General features: G+C 34.3%; 1 pseudogene across 1 annotated transcript; it reads right to left on the reverse strand.

Annotated features, from left to right (window-relative positions):
* Positions 1 to 4322: 4322 nt before the first annotated feature.
* On the reverse strand, positions 4323 to 5262 carry LOC103265330 (annotated as a pseudogene). The gene has a single exon (XR_002482241.1). The product of XR_002482241.1 is annotated as a glutathione peroxidase 3 pseudogene (transcript).
* Positions 5263 to 21629: the final 16367 nt, after the last annotated feature.

Here is a 21629-nt window from a genome sequence, read left to right on the forward strand (position 1 = left end):
CTGTTTTAATGTTTTATTTCTAAATATACAAAGTTGACTTCTGTTTGAGTGTTTTTCCTCCTGTTAAATTCGATCAACATTTCTTTGAAATACCGTCACGCTCTTTTTCCCCAACATGACCTAATGCATTTTCCCAGTCCCCCTCATCTCTTTCTTCCTATCTCCATCTTCATCTCTTTCCCCAAGAGCCTCATATTTGACATTTGTGTGTCATACTTTATCAACAGTCCTCCAAGACAAACCCTGTCCTTCTGTCATCTTAAATGACCTGAAACATGTTGAGTTCATTCATCAATTTACAGTTTTGTTCCTGTTGTTTTCTCTGTCTGGAATGTGTCTGTCCAGTTTCCTCTCTACCTGTTCAAATGTTCAGAACTAAAGGTTTAGTTGATCCCTGTCTATTTAACAAAGAATTCCTCTCTATTTCCTTTGACAGTATAATGCAGTATCCTCTTCTAAAGACCAACAGAAGATCTCTGAACCCCATTGTAAGAAACAACTGTGTTCCCTTTGAGTATTTGGTTTGTTTTTAACTTATACTGCCAATCATGTAATAGTTTTTTGTGTCTACATTTACATGGTTTTCAGGAATTCTGAGCCCTAATCTGCGGTCTATTTAAGCAGCTGTAAAATGTTTCGGAATGTGCTAATTACTACTTTAACTTGATACATAGATTAATTAACTTTGTTGTCCCTATTTTTCCTTTATTCCTTTATATATATCTTACTTTTGCATATACTATATTTTAATGGCAAAATAAAATTTTATCCCACAAAAAGCCATCCTACAAAAGGAAATTCTTGTAAAAATCATTTTAAAAAAAGAAAGTAATATAACAAATTTAATATTATCTGAAAATAAGCATCTAAAGGCAACTACTTCAAATACTGGATAAATTAACACTAGTTTTTAAAATAAATTTTGCATTTATGATTATTTAAACAACCTTAAAATGTATTAGAGCATAATTTTAAGTTATGCTTTTCAAAATCAATATCATGAGAATTTTTGTCATTGTTAATCTTTGAAAACATGATGCTTAGTTGTTTTATAATAATCTAGCATATGAATATAGTATGATTAATTTAATTATTCTTATATAGCAGAATATTTATGCTGAATTTAATTGTAAGCAGCTTACTACTATGATAAACAAACAGCATTGTGTCAAACATCTTAATTGCTAAACCTTTCACCTCATATTATTAATGAAAATTAAAGTCTTAATTTATGTTATGCATATTTCTAAAGTTATTAATACTTGTTGCCAAATTTCTCTCCATACAAGTTCCCTGTTCACTAGACGATTGTGGGCACTGTAGTTATTTTTATATTTATATTACATGCATTTCTATAAATATCTACATTATCTTTAGAAGAAAATGTAAAAATATATGGTTTACTATATAAATGAGTGAATATATTGTCAGTTCAGATTTATTTATCCTCCAAAATCATATATGAATAATATATCTACAACACTATTTTATAGCTTCTTTGTTCTGTGTTCTCTTTTTTAGAAAAAATTCTTTTTTTAACATTTATATTATATTTATCTCCTGAAATAGGTTGAAAGACTGCATTTAAGAAGATACTATGTGTGTTATGTCTTCTAAATCTCTTCATTCATTTACCTATAGAAATATAGTTAGAAGTCAGAGTATACTTGGTTGACAATTATACTTTACAGTTTATGCATGCACACATACACACCACAAATAGAAACTTTTATTAAAAAGTAGTATAAAGATTGTAAAGAGACTACAAATAGCTATAGATTCTCTTTCTTGTCATTGACCCAACGTCATGACAACAAAAAATTATCTTTCCCCACTCTTTCCTTATCTGAGAATGTTAGACGGTGACAGCATCACAGCAAGTTCCTTCCCAAATTCAGTTTATGACATCTCATGTATCACCCATCAGGACACTGAATCTGTAGAGTTTCCAAACAACATGACAATGAGAGCATTCAGTTGTCATATCTCAAAACACTGCAGTACAGGTATATATTCTTGTATGTGTAGAACATACAAGAATGTGTAGAACATACAAGAATGAGTGGCGTCAAATGGCAAGAATTCTTTGAGGAGAATGAAGCTGAAATGGGGTCATGCCAAACCAACAGTATTGATTGAATTACATTGAGATGAAATGAACAAGCTCAGTAAAAATGATCACAGTGAATGCCCAGATTGCAGTCTCTAAATATCTCTTTCCACTCAAAGTAACCAGTATTTCTTGGAGAAAGAAGCAAAAGTGCAAACACACACACACACACACACACACACACACACACACACACACACACACAGGCGTCAACTAGAAGACCATCCCAGTGGTCAAATGACAAGGATATTTGCTACACTGATAAGAATAAAAACTGTGAAGGACAGAAACAGATCAAAATAGAGTTAGGATGAAGCTTCCCCTAGTTTCCTGAATATGTTTCTACTTGTCTATCTATTTTTCAGTTTCTAAAAATAACTCCTTTGCTGGCATTGCTTCAATTATTTCCTATGTCCATCTTTTTTTGTATGTTTTGTGCATGCTCACTCTCATTTTTAGAGGTGCTTCAAAATCAATGGATAGAAACATGTTTCCAATCTCCCATATTTAACCATATGAAGACTGGGTCTCAAATGTACTCTTTATAAGTTTTTAAGAAAACACACATAAACACACACACAAAATCTGACAAAAATAATGTTGAAAAAGATTTGATTTTTTTTGAATAAAGGTGGTGTGACCTTTTCTGTTTTTTACATTTCATTTTTCTCATGCACTTATTTTAATATTGTATTTGAATGGAAAAGAATAGAGAGAATTTGATTACATCTTGGGAACTAGTTTTTTTCTTTTAGTGATTTATATCTGTACCATCTTTTGTATTTTCTTATTCACAGTACAAGTTGGACAGTGAATTCAATTAGAATTTCTTAGATGCTGTAGTGCGTGTAGAAAATCAATCTGCATATCCACCCCACTCTTCAAGATACTTTAGTAATATATTGTTTGTGGTCATATTGGATCATACTGTCATCTGATTAGGAGATAGTCATTATGTGGGGAAATAATAAAGAGAAAGACATAGTAATAAAGAAAGACAATGGAGACCAGTAGAGAGTAATAAAGAAAGACAATGGAGACTCAGCACAGGTTAAAATACTGGCTCTATCCTAAGTGCAATTTTATTGAAACATTTAACTCTGTCAGTTTGTCTCTTTACTTTTAAAATTATATAGTTGGAAAAGATATATAATAACTCTCTGTTCATAAATTTTCTGTGATTCTTTATTGCTGAAACAAACTATTCTACATACTGATTTTATGTCAAAATATTTTATATCCTTGGAATGAAAGGGTGTTATTTAGGAAAGGAAAATCTATAAAGCATTTGCAAGTTTCACTATGGATTTTTAACTTGAATCTTGCAATCCAAAATGTCAAGTTTAAAGGTACTAAAGTAGAGCATTACCTTTTGAAAATGGAATTCTACTTACTTTAAAGTTTATTCCAAAATACCACATATACTTTTAACATCTGATTATATAATAATCTAGTTCTTATATAAATCACCTAAATCTGCAAGGATTCCGCAAACTTTACTGTGCCTAACTTCCACCTGTGACTTGGTCAGAAATACAAATTCCTAGACTCTTCCCAGACATTATGATTCAGAAAGCTAGTGTAGGACCAAGTTATCTATACTGTTATTGAATAACCAGTCAATTCTGAGGTATCAATGTATTGTCTTTCGAAAATGATGGCTAAATATCTCATTTGTAATTTCTATAATAATATTGACAGATAAATCATTAGTTTTGAACATATGCATATAAAGAGATAATACATTTCTTTACATAATCCAACCAAATACCTCTTACTTGCATTTAAAAATAAGGATAAGAATATTAAGCTTTGAGTGTCAAACTATGTCTTTTTGGCACACATTACATTGATTTGAAGAGAAAATACAGGTTTAAAAACATTTTATAATGATCTGATCATTTTTTTTTTTCCTGCAGAAAGGCCTTTACTGGGCAGACAGGGTGTGTGCCTAATGCCAATGGACCAGGGCGATGGGAGAGGGCACATCCTGCGAAGGAGCAGAGGTGGCAGCCCTGTCCAGGGACCTCAGCCTGAATGCACTAAGGGCTGACCCCTCAGAGAGACTCAGGAGAGGTCCGCCCACAAGGACTTCGGGCCTCTCCCTCATAAAGACACCACCCCTGGCATGGGGTGCATGGCCCTTGTTCTCATACGTGTCTTGGCAGATCTCAGGGAGGACGTGAGGTGGGGTGGAGCCGTGGGAGGGCCCTTAAGGGAGGGAGAGGGGCATGGGTGGTGTGATGAACATGGGGTGGGGTGAGCTACTTTCTCCCGGGGCCTCCAGGGCTGCCTGCCGCCGCATGTAAGAAGGAATGCCCATCTTGACGTTGCTGACCGTGGTCGGGTGGTACCAGCGCATAACGAGTTTACCATCTGGGCCCACCAGCAACTTCTCAAAATTCCAGCAGATGTCGTGGGCCTTCACGGGTTCCCAGAAGAGGCAGTCAGGGGAGCCCAGGAACTCCGAGGTGGGAAGACAGGGGTTCTTCAGGAAGGTGCAGAACTTCTACTCTTTCTCTCGGTTCACATCTCCTTTCTCCAAAGGCTGGAAATTGGGAACGTAGTGCCCGCTGGGGCGGACATACTTGAGACTGGGAAGGATTTCAGAGTTCTCTCCTGGTTCTTGTTTTCCGAATTGGTTGCAGGGGAAGCCCAGAGTGACCAGACCCAACGGGGCCAGCTCCTCCTGTAGTGCATTCAGTTCCACGTACTGGCCCATCAGGCCTCAGTAGCTGGCCACATTGACAAAGAGGACGTATTTGCCTGCGTACTGCTCGAAGGGGATATACTCCTCCCCATCAAAGGTGAGTGCTCCGTACTCGCAGATGGTGCCCCTCACGCCGCTGTGACAGTCCATCTTGGACTTCCCCTGCCTGTGACTGGGCGGTGCGAAACCGACCAGGAGCAGGGAGAGCAGGCAAGACGAGCGCAGTAGCCCAGCGGGGTCGGGGCCAGCGCCGTCTCCATGTTTCCTTCTTGATCTCCATCATTACTCCGGTAACTGGTTATACTAAATTATTATAATTTTATGTTGCCTTGGAACGTATTTTAAATCTAAGCTAGACTTTCTCATACCAGTAGCAGGGCTCAATCACCTTTGACACAACTTTCAGTTCTCCACCTCCTCCCAGTGATTCAATGTGATCAGTCTAGACATCTGCCTTATGCCACTGCCTCCTGGTGACCACCTCCTTATGGAGTAACTAGACTCAACCTGCTTGACTCAGCCCACAGACCTCACTTACTTTCCACATGGACTGTGTAGATTTGCAACAATGACCTCCCTTCTCAGAAAGAGCATGTCTTCTGAAACTTGTGGCTACTTGCCTTAAATACAACACTTAAAATTCCCCATTAAAAAAAAAAAATACATGCTTGAGTGATGCCTTGGGTCCCAATAAAGTCTCTGGCCCTCATGTTCCTTGCTCTTCCTCTTCCTCTCTTTCTCCTCACCAACTAGTGAAGTGCATGCGTCAAGGATGGCTCCCCCTTTCCCCTTGGTCCTGAAAGGTGTGCTGCCCTCTTCTTTCTGGGATCTGAAGTGATAAAAAACTTCTTATGTTATTTCATGTAATTTCACTTATGTTTTGTTGTGTTGTCTTCTCTATGTCTCATTTGACCAACATACTCGAACCGAATTGTCTTCCCAGTCAGAGCTTTCCTAGGGAGTGGGTTATGGCCACTATCAAGAGAAGACTTTGGGACCAAATCAGGGGAAAATGCAACATTGGCACAAGCTGTTTCTTAGATATGAAACATTAGGCTGCTGGATTCTGCTGCTAAAAATCAATGTTGTTAATGTGTGATCAGATTTCTCCTCCCTTGTTTGGGCCCAGTGGGCCTTATCTTGGAGTGATCTCACTGGTGCCAAACCCTAGGCTATGCAGTTCTTTTACCTTGACTTCACTCAGAGAGACAAGCGTGAAGTGAGGACTCCTTTCAAAGTATCTAACACCCTCCCAGAGCAAATGTATTTTATTAAATATTCTGCAATTATGACTCTGGGTCAATATGGGCTAGATATAAAACCCTACTTTAAGTTTCTATATTTGTCAAATGATGAGTTTAAAAATATCTTCCATTAGAGGTGGACAATCTTGCTTCTAAGGTATGCATAATATTCTATATGAATATGTCACATGCCTGACTATGATGACAGAATAAATCATATACTGACAACATGATGGTAAAGATTTATTTATAATCATCACAAATATTTTCTGTTACTCAACTTTATTTTTAAAAATACAGAATCAAGACATCTGGTTGGAAGTTCTGCTGATTATTAAGCTTGGTTGAAAGTTTCTAATTGTTTTAAAAACAAATGTTAGTTAGAAAGAGTTGAGCTAAAATCGTCACTTCTATAGTATTCTCCATAGCATTACATTACACTGAAAAGGTGTTCTGAAGAAAAAGTTAATTAATTTATTTGGAGACGGTGTTTTTCAGCTCATGCTTCAGAAAAGTAAAGAAGACTAAAAGATCTGTTTCCTTTATTCTAGAACCAAACAATATTAATCAAGTCATAAAATGATATTTTCATAAATAAAATGATACCATAATGATTATATTGTCTTTACATTTTATCTCATATGTATATGTGTTTTAAGTCATGACCAATATCTCATAGAAGGAAGCGTAGTCTGTCAATTAAATGGAGTTTGTTTTATAAAGTTTTTAAAGCAGTAGTGTCATCTAGCTATTTTTTAAATTCTATATGCCCTGAAGAACTAATAAACTTCATATGAAGCATATTAATACATAATTATTCACAAATTCTATTTTTTTCAATTAATTTCTTGCTTATCTAAAGATGATAAAACAAAGAAGCAGAAATACTGAAAGTTCTGGGAAAGAAAATCTCAGATGTTTGACCTAAAAATATAACTATATATTATTTAATCTTACCCTTTATCTTGACTAAGAAGATGACGTATTTGAGCTCACATAGCCAAATGGCAAAGCATAGAACATACATCTAAGTTGTGTGACTGCATATCAATTCAACCACTAACCTAGACACTGCCCAGTCTACATGAATGGAAATGAACCACTGAATATAAGAAGGGGATATATTTTAAATACATTATTTATTATTTTTAACTTTGTTGCACACAAAAAATTTGAGACAATGTTTACTTTATATAAAAATATGACCAGATTACAAAGATTAAAAATGTACAAAGTAAAAGGAAAAAAATTGGTGTGCAATATAGACACATCAATAAAAGTGCACACAAAAATCACCTCCTTGCATAATACAGGTTAGTTATGGCTTTGACTTTGCTTTGACAGTCAACCAATGCTAGGGAAACCTGACTTGTTCAAATAATTCAAAATATCCATAAGATAAAAACAAGCCAATGGTTGGGCGAAACACAAGCATTCTTGATACCAAGATCAGAAAGAAATAGCACAAGGAAAAAAACGATATATAAATTATATCTTTGCATAATTCACAAGTTAGGATGTCTGGATTTAACTATTTAAGATCAACCTATTTTACTAAAAAAAGACCTAGATAATTCTACAGCTGAAATAAGTACATACAGAGCTTCATATTATATATATGCATAATTTATATGTAAATTATATGTATGCAATTTAAAGGCTTAATTTTTTTGTTACCAGTGTTACTAAAATATAATATAAAAGTACTTAATTTTTCTTTGTTTGGATTTATAAGAGGCATAACATTTTCCTTTATGGGAACCTCAGCTGTTAAATTGAAGAGGCTTATTCCAAAACAAGACGTGCTTAAAGAAGTGAAAGAAGAAAAAATCATTTGACTGTCAGTCAAATGAATGAACCAAAAATAGAGAGAAGCTTAAAATGTTTATAGCTTTATTACAATTTTTACAGAAATTGATCCAGTAGTGTGCTATAAAGTAAGTTTCAACAAAATACACATATTTAAATTACACAGGTTATGTTTTATGACAACAATAGAAATAAACTATAAATTTTCACCAGAAACAAAGTGAAGAACAACAAAACAGCAACTAGACGTCTTAGCTTTACAAAAATTGAACAATATAGTTTTACAGAATTAACTAGAAGTTAGATAAAAAATAAATCAGAAAAAATGTAAACTACATTATAATGAAGATAAGACATAAAAATCTGATCAGCTTGATCAGTGATAGAAGGAAATGTATATCTTTCATTTCATATGTTACAGAAGATGTCTGAAAATCAGTGAACTTAGCTTCCATCTAAATAAGTTAGGAAAAAGCCCAGAAAATTAAACCGAAATGGAACAGCAGGAAGATAATAGCAGAAAAAAGGAACAGAGTGGAACACCAAAAAAGCTAAAGTTGTTTTTTATGACAATATTAATCAAATTGACATATGTTTGGTTCATTCATTAAGAAGAAAAAAGGGAAAGTACAACTTATCCATAGCAAGAATGAGAGAGGAGGCATCATTGCAACCTTACCAACATTTAAAATATAATAAATGGTTATTTTGAGCACATTATGGACAATCTATCAATTCAAATGAAATAAATTTATTGGCTGGGTGTGGTGGCTCAAGCCTGTAATCCCAGCACTTTAGGAGGCTGTGGTGAGAGGATTGCGTGAGCTCATGGGTTCGAGAACAGCATGGGTAACTTGGCGAGATCTCATCTCTACAATAAAATAAAAAAATTAGCCAGGCATGGCAGTGCCTGCCTGTAGTTCCAGATACTTGGAAGGAACTCAAGTATCTTTCCAAGGTGGAAGGATCCCCTGAACCCGGCAGATTGACTCTGGGGTGGCCATGAGCGAGCCACTGAACTCCAGCTTGTGTGACAGAGTGAGACTCTGACTCAAAAAAAAAAAGGAAATAAATATATTTAAAAATAATATACTAGGTGAAGTGGGGACCAAAGGGAAGCCCAAACTTTGCCTCCTCTACAATAACCACTTATCTACTAATCCTGAACTGTATCCCACATATTTAAAAAAATAAACAGATTAAAAATAATTCACTGAAATTAATAGAAAAATAAATAGAAAATTTGATTAACTCAATATTTATCAAATTAAAAGTGTAATGGAAAAAAATAAGCTTAATATTGCAAAAGAAATTTGACCTTGTATCAGAAAAATAACAGACCACGATCAAGTGGAGTTATTTAGATATGCAAGCTGGGTTTGATATCACAAAATCTAAAAGTATAATTCACCAAATTAACAGGTAAAAGAACAAAATTGTATGATCATCTCAATAGACAAAGAAAAAAAGCACTCGGTTTAATTTTATACACATTTATGATAAAGCTTGCAATACATTAGGAATAAAAATAAAGCTCATTTTTGTCAAAGATTGTCTACAAGTACACTCACAATAAAAGCCACACTTAATGATAAATGTTGAAAGTTTGTCCTGTATTGAGAAAAAAAAAAGCTAAGGTCATCTTCTATACTCATCATCATTTAATATGCCAATGCAAAATGCAAAGTAATGGAATAAAAGGCATAAGAAATGAAAAGGAAGAAATAAAAATGTCATTATTTGAAGCCAAAAAATTACAGACCATTAGGATTAATGAGAGAATTTAGCAAGGTTGCTGAATTCAAAGATGAATATATAAAAATCCATTACATTTCTCTAAATCCCAAAGTCAACAAAGGAAAAGAAAGAATTGAAAATGATAACAATTACCTAAACATCCATAAAAGTAAAAGAACCAAAATCTACATTAAAAACTGCAAAATATTATTGATATAAATGAAAGAAGCTCTGAATAAATGGAGAAATATACTATACTTATGAATCACAGATTTTGTTAAAAAGATGATATTTCTTCCCCATTTGAACAACAGATTCAACACAATACACTGCTTTTATTTTTATTAACAAAATGATTCTAAAATTCATGAGAAATTCAAAGACCAAAGAAGAATCAAGGCAATTTTGTGAAGAAGAGGAAGAAAAAATAAAGAAGAATTTACACTATAAGAAGGACTATGTATGAAGCAGTAATGATTTAAGACATTGTAACTTTAAGCAATGATAGATGAATACACCAATGAAACTGAATAGAGTTCAGAAGCAGACCGATGTATATAATGGTCATTTAATGTATGACTATAGTAAAATGAAGAAAATTTTGCCATTTCAATAAATAGTGCTGTTGAATAGATATGTGTATGCATTTACATTTTTTTGTGTGAATTTCTTTTCCAATAATCTATTTCAAATGAAGTTCAGTTTGAAGTGTCAATGACAAACAAGCTTTTGGGGGATGGGGGAAGGACAATGACATCATAACTTTTGTAAGAACAAATATCTCTTAAATAAGACACAAAAAGCACAAACCATAAAGTAAACAATTGATAAACCTGACTATATTAAAATGTACTTATGTTAATAAAAAAGACATTAAGAGAGTATTAAGGTAGACTGACAGATTCTGAGGATGTACTTGCCTTACATGCATTTGACTTAAGATTCATATCCAAAATATACAAATAATATTTATAAAGCAATAATAATTAGATAGCTCAACAAACTCAAATGAGTACCACTTTATTTTTTTTTTAACTCAGAATCTCTGTTGTCCAGGCTGGATTACAGAAGTAGCATGATCTTTGTTTACTGAGACTTCAACCTCCTCAGCTCAGGTAATCTTTCTGCTTCAGCCTCTCAAGTAGCTGGGCCTACAGGTGTGCACCATCATGACCTGCTAATTTATTATTATCATTATTATTATTTTGTAGAGACAAGGTCTCATTATATTTCCCAGGTCTGTCTCAAACACCTGGCCTCAAGTGATCCTCCCACTTCAGCCTGCCAAAGTACTGAGATCACAGGTTTGAGCCACCATGAGTGGCCTAAGAACCACTTTAAAAAGATAATTCAGCATAATTAAATGGGATTCATTTCTGGGATGCAAGGATGGCTCAACATACACAAGTAAATAAACATAATACATCACATTAAGAAAATGACAGACAAAACCACATAATCATTTCAATGGATTCAGAAATAGCATTTGACAAAGTTCAACATCCTTTCACCATTAAAAAATCTCAGCAAATTAGACATAGAAGAAATGTACCTCAACCCAATAATGGCCATATATGAAAAACCCGCAGCTCACATTATACTCAATGAAGAAAAGCTTACATCCTGAACAAAACAAATATTCCCCTACACCACTTCTATTTAATATCTTGTAGTCAGAGTTCTGAGGCAAAAGAAAGAAATGAAAGCCTCCCAAGTTGGAAAGCAGAAGTTAATTTGCTCTTGTTTGTAGACAATGTGATCTTATATGTAGAAAACACTAACAATTTCACCAAAAAACTGTTAGAAATAATACACAAATTCAGTAAAATTGCAGAATATGAAATAAACACATAAATTAGTAGGATATCTATACCCTAACAGTGAACTATATGGAAAAGAAATCAACTAAACAATCGCATTTACAGTAATTACCAAAAATTTAAAGTACTGAAAAATAAATTTAACCAAGGAGGTGAATGATCTCTACACTGAAAACTATAAAACTCTGATGAAATAAATTGAAGAAGACACAAATAAATGGAAATATATCCTGTTTACATGGATTGGAATAATTAACATTGTTAAAATGTTCATACTACCCAAAGGTATCTACAAATTCAATGCAATCTTTATTAAAATACCAATTACATTCTTCACAGAAATAGATAAAAATCTAAAGTTTGTTTGAAACCACAAAAGTCCTCAAATAGACAAAACAATCTTTAGCAAATAGAACAAAGTTGGAAGCATCACACTACCAGTCTTCAAAATCTACTACAAAGATATAATAAACAAAATAGAACAGAAAGCCCCAAAATACAGTCATGCATCTGTGGTCAAATGATGTTTGATAGAAGTGCCAGAACACACAATGAGAAAAAAAATCAGTCTCCTCAAAAATTGGTCTTGGGACAAATGCATAGTCACAGGCAGAGGATTGAAATCAGACCCTTATCTTACATCATGCACCAAAACCAACTAAAAATAGATTATACACTTAAAAGCAAAACCCCCAAAACATTAATACGGGCAGTTGGTTTTTTGGATATGACCCCCAAAACTCAGATAACAAATTTGCAACTAGACAACTGTTGCATTAAACTAAAAAACTTCTGTACAGCCAAAGAATCAACAGCATGAAGAGACAACCTGTCGAATAGGATAAAATATTTGCAAAATATACGTCTGAAAATGGGTTAATATCCAAGATTTACAAAGAATTAAAACTACTCAATAGTAAGAAAATGAAGAGCCCAATTTAAACATGGGCAAAAGAGCTGAATAAACATTCCTCAAAAGAATACATACAAATGGCCAACAGAGAAAGTGCTCTCCATCACTTATAATCAGGGAAACTCAAATTAAAAGTCACAATGAGATATTGCCTCACATCTATTATTTAAAAAGGCAAATGATAACAGGTGTTGGTGAGGGTATATACAAAAGAGAACCCTCACAAATTGTTGATGAGAAGGTAAATTAGTACAACCACTATGGAAAACATTATGGAAATTTCACAAAAAATCAAAAATAGAACAATTTTATAATTCAGCAATCCCTCTAATGGGTATATAGCCAAAGAAAATGAAATTGATATGTAGACGAGATGTCTGCACTCCCATGTTCATTGCAGCACTATTCAAAATAGTCAAGACATAAAATCAACCTAAACGCCTATTCATGGATGAATAGATTTTTTTAAAACACACTACATATATACAACTGAATACTAGTCAGCTTGAAAACAGGGAAACGCCTAGAGGACATTATATTAAATTACATGAACCCAGCTAAAAAAGACAAATACCACATGGTACCACTCATATGTGGAATCTAAAAAAGGTTGATCTCATTAAATTAGAATGGTGGTCAGCCGGACTTGGTGGCTCAGCCTGTAATCCCGCGCTTTTGGGAGGCTGAGGTGAGTGGATTGCCTGCGCCCGCGGGTTCGAGACCCGCCTGGGCAGCGAGACCTCATCTCTACAATAAATCAAAAAATCAGCCGGGAGTGGTAGCGCATGTCTGTAATTCCAGCTACTTGGAAGGCTGAGGCGGAAGGATCGCCGGAGACCAGCAGGTCGAGGCTGCGGTGGCCGGGAGCGGTCACTGCACTCCAGTCTGGGCGACCAAGTGAGACTCCAACTCAAAAAAAAAAAAAAAAAAAAAAAAAGAATAGTGGTCACCAGGGTCTGCAGCAATTGGGGAGTGGTAGATGTTGGGAAAATGTTAGTCAAATGATACAAAATTTCAGTTAGATAGGAGGCATAAGTACTAGAGATCTCTTGAACAACATGGTGACTTATAGTTGCTAACAGCACATTGTATTCTTGAAAATGCTGACTATGGATGCCAACTCATCTTACCACAAAGGTTATAACTTTTGAGGTAATGCATGTTGCTGATTCTTTAATTTTTCAGTCTGTCCATCTCACATATTTCCCTTGATGCTGCTAACTGTGAGCAAGCATGACTATTTTGGGTGCATTTTTCTTATTTTTATTTTCCTAAAATTTCAAGTTCACATGAAATCCAGTTCCTAAAATGTACTTTCTTTGCTTTCCTTGTCCTTTCCTTGTCCTTTCCCTCTCCTCTCCTCTCCTCTCCTCTCCTCTGATTTGAGATCTTGCTCTATTGATAGGTCTGGAGGACAGTGGCACTATCACAGTTCACTGAAGCCTCAACCTCCTGAGCTCAGGAGATCCATCTGTCTCAGCCTGAAACTGCAGTTGTGTGCCACCATGACTGGCTTGTTTGTTTGTTTGTAGAGACTGAGGCTCATTATGCTGTCCAGGCTGGTCTTAAATGCCTGGGCTCAGGCAATCCTTCCACTTAGGCTTTGTAAAATGCTGGAATTACAGATGTGAGCCACCACGCCTGACCCTATACTTTTCATTTTTAAAATGAAATTATTATTCTAGCAATTATCAGATTTCCATATAACTTTAGATTATATTCTTATAATATTTAGGTCATTTGTCTTTTTAAAAGTTTTATTTGTGAATTTGTTCACTATTCCAGTATGTTTAAAAAAGACTATAAGGAAGTTTTTCATCTCCAGATATTTTGGGGATGATGGTGAAAATCCATTGAGGGGGTTTGTTTATGTTTGGGGAGATATTTGTTGGAAAAGAACCAGTTTGCCACTGACATTTGTGTAGTAGTGGTAGAAAAACAGAAGACTCCAAAACTAAGTTGATGTTCAGCAACAATGAAGGCGATATTGCCATCCTTCCCATAGTCTCCAGGGACAGGTAGATTTTGTCACATTGGTGATAAACTATTTTGTGTTTCACTTGTAATCTACATAGAAATCCTTTTATTCTAATGTAATTAGACAATCAGTTCAAATAGAAACTGATCAAGTTCATACAGGCAATCAATAGTGTTTTAAATGTATTTTCTCCTAAACTGAAGAATAACATCAGGTTTATTTTCTTATTTATTTTTACTAGTATTGAAGTATATTCTTGTTATATCTGAAGAAGTTTCCTGGGCTCAGTGCTTTTTCTAACTTTTGTGGTCCAATAATTGCATGTTGTAGTAACTCTTAAGTGGTAGTACTGTAGACAGGAAAAGCACTGACAGAGAGTTGTGAAATACTGAATGCTGAGATGTTCACTTGTGTAAACTCTTTTTGTTGCCAACAGTTGTTTTTAATGCTCACCATCATTGTCATGATTAGTTTGCACAAAATTTATGTCCTCTAAAACTTGACTTTAATTGAATTTGACTAAAGAATATATTCATTTTATGTCTGTCTTGGTTACCAAGATAAAATATTCATTTTTGCATTTAAAAAAAGAATATTTTCATTTTGTGGATGATGGTATTGAATCTCAGTGATAGCTTATCCAAAGTCATATAGATAATTTGTGACATAGCCATAAGTAGTATTGTTAACATTATATTTCTGAATAATTCACACATGTAGTTTGTTCATTCCTATCAGCCACATAATGAGTAGCTCTAAACATGGAATTTTTTGTTTCTGTCAGAACTGGATTCTGATGTTATCTCGGATTCGCTAGCCATAGGATTTGTGCAATCCTTTAAACCTCTCCAAGCCTCTATTTCGTCTTCAGCAAAATGGAGCACCTAATTAATAAGGTTGTAGAAACATGTAAATGAGTTTATATACATAATGTGTTTAGTTTACTTATAATTTTACTTCTGTTTAAGACAAATGTATTTATATTTCACTACAATGTCTTATTTTTACCATGAATTAGTTGGGAAACATCTTAGATTATGGATGAGACCATAAACAACAAACTAAATATAAACAACAAATTAAAAAAACAGCAAACTAAATTATAAAAGGTCTTATGTTTTTTCAAGATACAATCTGTTCCTCATTTTTTAAAAATGAAATTACCCCAAAACCCAGTGAACAGAGTAATAGCATCATAATTACTTTATTAAATAAATAAGGCATTGAGTTTATGGTAAATGATAATTAATGCAAACAGAATAATAGAAAAAATAATGTCACAATTTGCAGTGAAACTAAAATTATATTTTCAGGATAATGCAGTGTTATGGGGAATACTTTGGGTTAAGGATAACATGATCTTATTTTTTTGAATTATAAATACATTGGAGTCAGTAAGTTTTTAAAATTAGAATCATTGCTTTCACCAATTCTACTTTTGCTGCTCTACTTACTTAAGATAATTAATAGTGCCTGTTTTTTTTTCTGTGTCGATTATAATAAAACATTGGCAAATTTAGAGTTAATTGACTGAGTAAAATTTAACTCAAAAGAAAGTCAAAATTGAGGAATGACTGAATAGGGAATTACCCAGAGAGTTTCCAGCTTTTCTTGTTTTAGATCAGTAGCTGAAACTTGGAGAGTGTGCTCTTGCTACCGTGCTTAAAAAAGTACACTAGGATGCCAAGATCAACTGCCAAAAAAATAAAGCAAATAATAATAACACCAAACATCAAAAGCTACTTTTCACAGTTCTTCTGTGAATCTGAGGATTATAAAAACATTATTTGTTATAGTCATAACAAAGAAAGTGTCAGGCAAGAATAATTCTGAGGTTTTTAAAATTTCCACTCAAATGGGACCCTAGATTAAAATGTTAAAAAAAAGAGAAGTTAACACATTTAAGGTGCCAGGATGAAGGATAATTGCTGGTGAAAATTCGACTTTTGAATTATAATTCAACAAACACATTCATAATACTAGCTTTAAGGTGTTATTCTTGTGTGGTGTGGCTTTTAGATAGTATAATATTTAGCTTAGTCTGTCCTAAGTACATATCTCTGAATTTAGACCATGAATAGAATAATTGCTTTCAATCATCTCTAACTTCCATTTTCCTACTCAGAGTGGTGTAGAGAAAACATGAGAGTTTCATGAACAGCTCTACATATTTTTTCAGCCTTTTAAACTGAAATAATTTACCCATCTGGAGAAATAGAAAAATCTGTAGAACAGAAAAATCTATAATTTAGAATTAAAAATACTAGTCCTGCAAATCAGGTTAGAAATATAATATGTGAGCCAGATGTGGCGGCTCACACCTACAATCCAGCACATTGGGAGGCCAAGGCAGGAGGATTGCTTGAGCCCAGGAATTCAAGACCACCTTGGGCAACACAGCAAGACCTTGTCTCCACAAAAAATAAAAAAATTAGCCAGTTGTGGCGGCATGTGCCTGTAGTCCCAGCTACTCAGGAGGCTGAGGTGGGAGGATCACCTGAGCCCAGGAGACAGAAGCTACAGTGAACCATGATAGTGCCACTACACTCTAGCTTGGACAACAGAGTGAGACTCTGACTAAAAAACCCCAATCTCTCACACACACACACACACACACACACACACACACACACACACGATATGTATATAAGTATCTTCTGCCATAGCGAACTTTCATAAGGTGTAGACATTGCTTTTATTAATATTGCACTGTCTTTGTAAGTAGGCTTCAGCCCTAGAATAGGTTATATACGTTGCAAATGGTTTGACTCTTGCTATTTTTGCAAGCAGTCGAACACATCTACTAATAGACTAATTAATATACTAGAAAAATGAAAGAATAATATCAGAGGTCACAGTTTTGGGGAGGAAAATTAGAATAAAGTATTAACCAATTACCACTTTTGATTGTGAAGAGATTATTTGTGAACGATAAATTCTCAGTAAGGAATATGGAACAAACTGGTAATTTCATAGCAGGAAACTTTGCTTGGAATTCTTAGTTTTAGTTTTAAATAACAATGCATCCATACATTTTAATGTAATTTGGAGTTCATAAAAGAAATTTTATTCAAATGGTTTGAATAATCTTAATCATGGAATTTTAAATTGTCTTTTCTTAACACAATCTTACTTCATATTTTCATAAACAAAATACATGAGTTTTATGCATTTTCATCAATGTCTGTGTTATTTCAGACTACACTATGGCTATGTTATAAATGTGAATAGTATTTGCTTGCTTATTAGTTTTACAAAAGGCAAGTAAATAGATATTTCTAAAGTCACTGGCAAATAAATCATTTCTTATCCAGTAGTGTAATTCTGATGAATTAAGAGTTATTTCTATTATAGTTTTATTATTTAATGACTACATGACACAATTTTGAGCACCCATTATTTGCCAGGCATTGTGCTAGGTGTGAGGAACATGTAGATTAGTAAAATCTGCTCTGTGCCTGATCTCCTAGTGGAGAGAAGTAAACCAGCATTATGCCTTATGTTAGATGGGCATGTATTGTGCTAAAAACAAAAACAAAACACACTTCAAACAAAAACAAATACAAAAAAGGAGAAACAGTATATCAGACCTAGAAGGCAAATAAGGCATTGAGAAGTAACTTCTGTGTCATTGTGGGTAGGATAGAAGGCGGTTAGCCAGGAAGAACTATAAGATATGTTAACACAGTTGTAAGGCAGTCATTTTGATAAATTTTAATATAGCAGTTTTTATACATTCTGAAATCTAGACTGTAGATTCTTAACTATTTTATTATGACCAAAAAATTTGCGAACGATAATTGCTTGTCCCAATTCTGTGCCACACTTCATACTTTAACCTTACTCCATCTGTGATCCTGAAGTCTGAAGGTAGGAATTTTGAAAGGGGGCCCGTACCAAGTTGGAGGTGAGAATCAGAGGGAGGCCAAGACTGAGGAATGGGCTGAGGGTTAGGTTGTGTGTTAGTACTATTTCACAAATTGCAGATGACCCAAGGTCACATATTTACCACTCTTACTCATCTCAGGAAGGAACATCAGTCTTCCAGAAAAAGATTATGCCAGTTTTTGAAATTTTTCTGCCATTTTTTATCTGATTCTCAAATTCTCCATCAATTCCATTAAATAACAGTCACTACCATTTACTTTCAACTAATGAATAGAGTTGATTATATAATAAGTATCTTTGAATTTCTCTAAGCTTTTCTAGAAGTTGTTACCTCATTTTTGTAGGGCTCCTGGGCCACATAATCATATTAGGTAGGGATATGTTAGCATGGAGGATCTGGAAGACCACTGAAAAAATGGAATATATGGTGTGACATAATCAGATTATAGAGGACAACAATCACCAAAGATCGTTCTGGAAAATATGTGTGAAGTAGATAAACTTTTATTTTCGGAAAATTTCATTCCTTCCCTTTTTGCCTTTATTCTCTTTCTCTTTCACAATTGGACAACTAGTGTTCCTAGACTTTCTCTGACAGTACAAGTTCTACCATGGAGCAAGTTCTCCTGCTCCAAGTATATCTGTTTTCTCTTCCCAGTTTCTTCTAGGCAACCCCTGCTAAAGATTTTATTTCACAAAATAAAGATTTTATTTCACAAAATAAAGATTTTATTTATTTTTATTTTATTTGAGTGAAATAAAATCCATCTGTTTACACCATCAAGTTATAATGTAGTTTCACTTTATATTTAATGTAGTTTCACTTTATATTTAATGTAGTTTCACTTTATATTTAAGCCTTTGTCACATAAAGGCATACATATATTTTTTTAAAATTGCATGCAAGTCATATTAATGCAATTCCAAGAGTGCTCCACAGCACACTAATTAATTCAGGTAGAGAGAAAGAGAATCCTGTATCTTATGGTTAAATATGTTTGAAAATATGCCAAATAAACTATCTTGACAACAAGATTCAGAGTCTTAAAAGCAAATATATGAATTGGATAGCTCCAAGAGGGACATATGGTACTGTGAAATTTCCGAAATATTTAAACAGTCTTAAATTTAAAAAAAAGCATCTGACATAATGAGATAAGGGATTCTAATCATATATTTTTACAAGCAAAATATTTTGAATTAGTTATAGGCTTGTTGTATTTTTAAAAGTAGGGATTATTATATTCTTTATTGCAAGATTGGAATTTTATAACACACTTCAAGATTCTAGGAAGTAAAAACAGAAAATTAAAGGCAGAGAAAGTTGAATGGTTTTGACAAACTCATTTCTGTATTTTTAATTTTTTTTTTCCTGATGACAAGAGGAGTCTCTATTAGGTATTTTGGGGTCTAGATTGCATTATCTAATTGGTATTCAGTAAAGAAACACTAGAATATAATCATCTGTACTTTATGAGGAAGCTCAATATATGGAAAAATCGGAAAAATAAAGACCTTTAAAGAGATAGTATTAATAATTGGAAAAAGGGAGAGTAAATTAATTTTCTTGCCTGATAGTTTGACTGAGTTGCTAATTCAATACAAAAGTCACACAGGGGAAATAGCTGATGGAAGACAGTTGCTGGGAATAAAGGAACAGTGGCATCCCAATGTGCTGTGTGGGATGGGGAAGAAGAGTACTGGAGGAAGAAGCTCAGTAGTTAAATACGATTGACATCCATAATAAGAATAAAGAATAACGTTTTTTTAAATGTTAATTTATTACATTGTTGATAAATATTCGATATTACATTAAAACTTTTAGCACCCAGTCTGATAAATAATAATAGATGCTTAGTAAATGTGAGTTTCTTTTCCTTTTCTTACTCTTACAAAGTGTTAAATAATTTTTGAATTAATATCCTGTGTGTGTTTGATTCCTGCTCATTCCTGTCACTTTATAATATTGTCATCAACTGTGGCTCTAAAAAAACAGGAGATTTATACATCCAAATTAAGTATCAAAATCTAAATCTTGTTGCATGCAAAAGGATTTTTCTGTTATTGATTTTAGTTATTAGTCACAGGGCATAGAAGATGCAAGATACGATATAAATGAAGTTCTTTCCATGTAAGAAAGAGTAGAGCACTCTCTGTGAGGTTTGAATGGATTGAAACTAGATTTAAAGTGCTGCCTGGTTTTCTGAGATAAAAGTCAGCATCACCATTTTTAAGCTTTGACCAACAGAAACCACATATTGAGAGGAACTATAAAAAGAGAGGGAGCGTATGCACTACTTTTCATTTGGTGCTTTGAGAGGAGTGTGCTCCATGATCACATGGGGTGATGCTATTAGTAAGAAATAGAAACGATGTTAGGAAGAAAATTAGGAAGAGAACAAGCCTGGAGTTTATGCTCCCTGTTCCTGTTTCCTGTTTTTGGAATGTCGGAACCAGTCATTTCAGGAGATCCAATGGTGAATACAGAAGTGTTAAGAGAGCTAGTGACAGCCGGGCTCGGTGGCTCAGCCTGTAATCCCGCGCCTTTGGGAGGCTGAGGTGAGTGGATTGCCTGAGCCCGCGGGTTCGAGACCCGCCTGGGCAAAGAGACCTCGTCTCTACAATAAATAAAAAAATCAGCCGGGCGTGGTAGTGCATACCTATAATTCCGGCTACTCGAAGGCTGAGGGGGAAGGATCGCCGGAGCCCAGCAGGTCGAGGCTGCGGTGGCCGGGAGCGGCCACTGCACTCCAGTCTGGGCGACCGAGTGAGACTCCAACTCAAAAAAAAAAAAAAAAAAAAAGAGAGCTAGTGACTAGCATGAACCTGATGAAGGAGATGCTGAGGATGGGGAAGTTAAACCTGTGACCATTGTAGAAATCATGGGTACTTGTATAAATCTGATACATGTCTAAATGCCAATAGGGATTACGTTCAGAGGCCAGCTAAGACCTATGGGACAGTATTCAGATAAAAGTCTATTTCTTTCTCAGTAATGATATTATATGTTTCCATCTGTGCCCAGATTATACAAAGGAAACAAAGAAGAGAAAGGAGGGGTGAAAAAATCTTAAATTGACTGGGATTTGAATCTTCCCACTACTAAGTAGAAATGCCAGTCATACCATGCACGAACAATTGAGTTTCATAAGGGGAAAATAATCAGATCAGTTTCTGCCCATCAGAATTATAAAAATAAACATTTATGCATGCTTGGCACTGTTTCTAATCATTTAAAATCTATGAACTCATTTACTTCTCTAAACAACTCTTTGAGATAGACACGATTTCTTATCACCAACTTTAACTGGAGCAAACTTGAGAGCTCGTACACTTAACTGCACTGCATACTATACTTCACAGTGGAAATAGTTCCTATAAATTTATTATCTTGCACATTTATTCTCTTCTTATTTTTCA

Source organism: Carlito syrichta, unplaced genomic scaffold (genome assembly GCF_000164805.1).
Source record: "Carlito syrichta isolate Samal-C Ts95f unplaced genomic scaffold, Tarsius_syrichta-2.0.1 Scaffold306441, whole genome shotgun sequence".
Taxonomy (NCBI): domain Eukaryota; kingdom Metazoa; phylum Chordata; class Mammalia; order Primates; family Tarsiidae; genus Carlito; species Carlito syrichta.